Raw genomic sequence first — 6,394 nt, forward strand, 5'->3', positions numbered from 1 at the left:
TAGAGTGTTTGAGGGAGGAAGGGAAGATACCAGAAGAGAGAGAGATTGAAGATTTAATCCGCATTTGGAAAAGTGTGGAGATCAAAGAACCGAGGAGTCTGGATCTTGGTAGAAATGGAAATACTGGTGAGTAAAGACTTTCTTTGTAATCTATGTTGTATGTTGCTCCTAATGATTCTGGTGTTGCATATCAGGCTATGTAGTATGTTGTGCTAGCAGAATGATTCTGGATGCATTTAGCAAAGGTAAACCACTTTTCCAATTACAATTTATATTTATGTTAAAATCAGATTGAAAGTGAAAAAGTATTGTTTCAAAGAGTAAGGCCTTTTGAAAGTTTGCATAGTAAGGTCTGGTGTTAAACTCTTTCCGTTAGAAATTTTTGTTTTGTGAGTGTTTGCAGTTTGTTGCTGAAAATGGAGTTTGTGGAAAGGTAAGTATGCCTCTGCCGTGTACCATGTCAGTGCAGATAAATCTTTAGAAGTCCAATATAATGAATTGATAGAACAATGTAAGAGCTATAATAATAATTTAAATAATAAAGTGATCAGTAGGAAATTGAAAAAGGAAGAGTTAAGCAATGAGATTTCTGTGTTGCTTAAGATAAAGGAATTGGCTGATTTGAAAGAAGCAAATTGGTGAAAGCAAAGGCTACAAATGAAAGAGGATATTGACAAAATTAGTGATTTTGTTATAGAAAATTCTGATAATACGACCAGTGAAATACATGGTTTACAATCAGATGTAAGTGAATTAGCTGTGAGGAAGTTGGAAGAACAATTGAAGGAGTGTAGACTGAGCTCCACTTCACAAGCAACTCAGGTTTGCTCTTTAGAACTGAAAATTAGGGTACCGTCACACTTTAGCGACGCTCCAGCGATCCCACCAGCGAGCTGACCTGGCCAGGATCGCTGGTGCATCACTACATGGTTGCTGGTGAGCTGTCAATCAGGCAGATCTCACCAGCGACCAGTGACCAGCCCACAGCCAGCAGCGACGTGGAAGCGATGCTGCGCTTGCAGGGAGCTGCAACCCTGTTACCCTATATGTATCTTGGTTACCAGAGCACACCACTTAGCGCTGGCTCCCTGCACTCCTAGCCAGAGTAAACATTGGGTTAATAAGCAAACCGCTTTGCTTATTTACCCGATGTGTACTCCGGCTACTTGTGCAGGGAGCAGGGAGCCGGCACTGACAGCCTGAGAGCGGCGGATGTTAGTAACCAAGGTAAACATCGGGTAACCAAGCAAAGGGCTTCGCTTGGTTACCCGATATTTACCTTGGTTACAGCTTACCACAGGCTGTCAGACGCCGGCTCCCTGCTCCCTGCACATTCAGATCGCTGCTCTCTCACTGTCAAACGCAGCGATGTGTGCTTCACAGCAGGAGAGCAACGTCCAAAAAATTAACCAGCAGTGTGTGTAACGAGCAGCGATCTCACAGCAGGGGCCAGATCGCTGCTCAGTGTCACACACAGCGAGATCGCTAATGAGGTCACTGGTGCATCACAAAAACCGTGACTCAGCAGCGATCTCGCTAGCGATCTCGCTATGTGAGAAGTACCCCTTAAGGTACCTTCACACTTAGCGATGCAGCAGCGATCCGACCAGCGATCTGACCTGGTCAGGATCGCTGCTGCATCGCTACATGGTCGCTGGTGAGCTGTCAAACAGGCAGATCTCACCAGCGACCAGTGAACAGCCCCCAGCCAGCAGCGACGTGCAAGCGACGCTGCGCTTGCACGGAGCCGCCGTCTGGAAGCTGCGGAGACTGGTAACTAAGGTAAACATCGGGTATGGTTACCCGATGTTTACATTAGTTACCAGTGTGAGCAGGGAGCAGGGAGCCGCGCACACTGAGCGCTGGCTCCTTGCTCTCCTAGCTACAGTGCACATCGGGTTAATTAACCCGATGTGTAATGCAGCTACATGTGCAGAGAGCAGGGAGCCGCGCACACTGAGCGCTGGCTCCTTGCTCTCCTAGCTGCTGTACACATCGGGTTAATTAACCCGATGTGTACAGCAGCTACATGTGCAGAGAGCCGGAGCCGGCAGCACAGGCAGCGTGAGAGCTGCAGAGGCTGGTAACTAAGGTAAATATCGGGTAACCACCTTGGTTACCCGATGTTTATCTTGGATACAGCTTACCTCAGCTGTCAGACGCCGGCTCCTGCTCCCTGCTCGCTTCATTTGTCGCTCTCTTGCTGTCACACACAGCGATCTGTGTGTCACAGCAGGAGAGCGGCTTTGAAGAAAACGAACCAGGGCTGTGTGTAACGAGCAGCGATCTCGCAGCAGGGGCCAGATCGCTGCTCAGTGTCACACACAGCGAGATCGCTAATGAGGTCACTGCTGCGTCACAAAAAGCGTGACTCAGCAGCGATCTCGGCAGCGAGCTCGCTGTGTGTGAAGCACCCCTTAGTCAAATGGAGAAGTTAATTGCAACTTTAGAAAGACAACTGGATGAAGCTAAATGTCAATTGCATAACAAAGAGCAACATATACAGTCTCTTAAATCAAAGATATGCAGTCTGGAGACAGTCAATGTGTGTACTCTTTCTAATGAGGATACAAGAGATGTCAGATATAGATCACCATTGGTTGATTGCAATCCATTGCTCACTATTTCTGAAAAGCTTCACCTGTGTCAACTACTTAGTAAGTTTGACTCACATAGTTCTCCAGTCATTATATCTAATAAATTTGAGGTTGTGGTCCAGCAATATAATCTGAACAATAAAAATGCTTGGTCTCTGCTCCAAGCTTGGCTTCCTGGACCACTGGCAGCAAAGCTAAGATCTGAACAAATGGGTGATAACTGTACAGGTGCAGAGCTAAGAAGGAAGGAATTGCAACGTATCATAGGTGGAAGAGATACTAGGGGTGACAATGCTCTAGCAATGTCCAGATTCAGGCGATATGATGATCCTACACTCTTTTATAATAATTATCTGGCTCTGTACAGAACTGTTTACAATTGTCTGAATAGGTCTCAGGATGATGCTAATTTTCTGCATTCAATGGCAAACTGTTGTAATGTAGATTACACCACAAGAGTAAAGCCTGCTTTACACGTTGCAATTAGTTGAACAATCGCATTTGCGATGTGACACGCCCAGGTTGCATACGGGATCTTATGAGATTGCACGTAGGTCGTTCATTTGCTGTCACACGTGCGTTAGTAGTCTAGGTTAAATTGATCAATTTTGTGTGTGATCCTTTAGATCATGTGATCTGTGACGTATGCATTGGGAACCCTTTTTTTTTTTTTTTTTATTGACTTGCCAAGCGTGTGTAATGTGTAGGGATGCGTTTTTACTATGTCATCTGTCATTCAGCTCTGCTACATGGCCGCTAACAGCAGACACGGACAGCCATGTAGCAGAGCTGAATGGCAGATGACAGCAGACACAGAAAGAGCCGCACGATCAGAATGAACTCGGGTTAACTTAACCCGACTTCATTGTCATGCTGCGGCTCTGTCTGTGTCGCGTCCTGATTAGCGGTCACCTGTGAAGGGCTCACTGGTGACCGCTAAACTCCTGAGTGACTGAATTGAGCAGCCCTCTCTCATATACTCACCGATCCCCGGCGCGGCGCTGCGCGGCATTCACACTGCTCTGGCGGCTTTTACTATTTTGAAAAAGCCAGCCGCCCATTAAACAATCTCGTATTCCCTGCTTTCCCCGCCCACCGGCGCCTATGATTGGTTGCAGTGAGACACGCCCCCACGCTGACTGACAGGTGTCTCACTGCACCCAATCACAGCAGCCGGTGGGCGTGTCTATACTGTGCAGTGAAATATATAATTAAATAATTAAAAAAAACGGCGTGCGGTCCCCCCAATTTTAAAACCAGCCAGATAAAGCCATACGGCTGAAGGCTGGTATTCTCAGGATAGGGAGCTCCACGTTATGGGGAGCCCCCCAGCCTAACAATATCAGCCAACAGCCGCCCAGAATTGACGCATACATTAGATGCGACAGTTCTGGGACTGTACCCGGCTCTTCCCGATTTGCCCTGGTGCGTTGGCAAATCGGGATAATAAGGAGTTATTGGCAGCCCAAAGCTGCCAATAACTCCTAGATTAATCATGTCAGGCGTCTCCCCGAGATACTTTCCATGATTAATCTGTAAGTGACAGTAAATAAACACACACACCCGAAAAAATCCTTTATTAGAAATAAAAAACACAAACATATACCCTGGTTAACCACTTTAATAAGCCCGAAAAAGCCCTCCATGTCCGGCGTAATCCACGGACCTCCAGCGTCGCTTCCAGCTCTGCTGCATGGAGGTGACCGGAGCTGCAGCAGACACAGCAGCAACTGAAGACAGCCGCGCGATCAGCTGAGCTGTCACTGAGGTTACCCGCTGTCACTGCATCCACCGCTGGATCCAGGTAACCTCAGTGACAGCTCAGCTGATCGCGCGGCTGTCTTCAGTTGCTGCTGTGTCTGCTGCAGCTCCGGTCACCTCCATGCAGCAGAGCTGGAAGCGACGCTGGAGGTCCGTGGATTACGCCGGACATGGAGGGCTTTTTCAGGCTTATTAAAGTGGTTAACCAGGGTATATGTTTGTGTTTTTTATTTCTAATAAAGGATTTTTTCGGGTGTGTGTGTTTATTTACTGTCACTTACAGATTAATCATGGAAGGTATCTTGTGGAGACGCCTGACATGATTAATCTAGGAGTTATTGGCAGCTTTGGGCTGCCAATAACTCCTTATTACCCCGATTTGCCAACGCACCAGGGCAAATCGGGAAGAGCCGGGTTCAGTCCCAGAACTGTCGCATCTAATGTATGCGGCAATTCTGGGCGGCTGTTGGCTGATATTGTTAGGCTGGGGGGCTCCCGATAACGTGGAGCTCCCCATCCTGAGAAAACCAGCCTTCATCCGTATGGCTTTATCTGGCTGGTTTTAAAATTGGGCACGCCGTTTTTTTAAATTATTTAATTATTTATTTCACTACACAGTATAGACACGCCCACCGGCTGCTGTGATTGGGTGCAGTGAGACACCTGTCACTCAGCGTGGGGACGTGTCTCACTGCAACCAATCATAGGCGCCGGTGGGCGGGGAAAGCAGGGAATACGAGATTGTTTAATGGGCGGCCGGCTTTTTCAAAACAGTAAATGCCGCCGGAGCAGTGTCAATGCCGTGCAGCGCCGCGCCGGAGATCGGAGATCGGTGAGTATATGAGAGAGGGGGTAAGAGGGATAGACTGACATGGACAGAGAGAGAGGGACAGAGATAGTGACCGACTGACAGAGATTAGTGAATGACAGACATTGTGAGGCGCTTCAGAACGCAGCTTTTCAGCTGCGCTCTGAAGCGGACCTTTTTTAAGCTGCGGTGCAGAGCGCACACCTGCACACATAGCCTCAGACACCAAAATCGTATGAGGGATGTCACACGTTTCAATTGACTAGGTTCGTGCAACAAAACGTTCAATTCTAGACAAAGATACGATGTGTTTGCGATCAACAGTTTTGCGTTCAATCCTGGTCGCACGTAGATGTCACACGCAGATAACTCACAAACGATGCCGGATGTGCGTCACTTACAACTTGACCCCAACGACGGATTGTGAGATATATTGAAGCGTGTAAAGCGGGCTTTACTCTAAGGAATACCATCTCCTTTGAAAACTTTATAAATATACTCAGGGACTGGTGTAATGAGTCAAAAGAGCAGTATGAAACATCAGAAAATGTATCTGCTGTGTATAGACCTAAGAGAAGAGGATAGCAGAACAAGGAGAATAACCAATGTGTTTTGTTCAACAGGTCTTAGGGCTCACTCACACATCCTTCTTTTTGCTGGTTTCGCGGATCCGGCGCGCTCCCGTACAGTGAATACAGTACAATGACAGCGCTGTAACTTCCGGGTCACATGCGCCGGTCACATGACAGCACGTGACTGGCGCTTGTTGCGCTGTCATTGTACTGTATTCACTGTACGGGAGCGCGCTGGATCCGCGAAACCGGCAAAATGAAGGATGTATGAAACTGGCCTTATACAACACAGTATCCATGGATGAAACTGATTATTTCTTTCTACAATTATTACTTTATATAAATTCATATGGCCAATATGCTTTTAAAGTCCACGTGGTTTAGACAATGAGCTCAAAATTAAACGTTTAAGTAATTGTTTGCAAACAATTAAACAAATAATCATCCCCATGCGATGATTTGGTACTGTATTAAGCTAATAGTCATTTGTTTGTATTGTATGTATGTTCTTTATCTCATTTCACAGGTAACCATTTTAAATCAGGACCTGAAGTTGGATATATAAATTATATGATAGTGCCAACCAATGCAAAGCTATGGTTTCTGTGTAAATCTGCAGAACCACCTGAACCCCTTTATTCTCACTTATTCATCAT

The 6,394-nt window shown here is 46.6% G+C and overlaps 1 pseudogene; it reads left to right on the forward strand.

Annotated features, from left to right (window-relative positions):
• The first annotated feature begins 220 nt into the window (after nt 1-220).
• LOC142287224 (posterior protein-like) lies at nt 221-5,751 on the forward strand (annotated as a pseudogene).
• Nucleotides 5,752-6,394: the final 643 nt, after the last annotated feature.

This window comes from Anomaloglossus baeobatrachus, chromosome 2 (assembly GCF_048569485.1).
Source record: "Anomaloglossus baeobatrachus isolate aAnoBae1 chromosome 2, aAnoBae1.hap1, whole genome shotgun sequence".
Lineage (NCBI taxonomy): Eukaryota > Metazoa > Chordata > Amphibia > Anura > Aromobatidae > Anomaloglossus > Anomaloglossus baeobatrachus.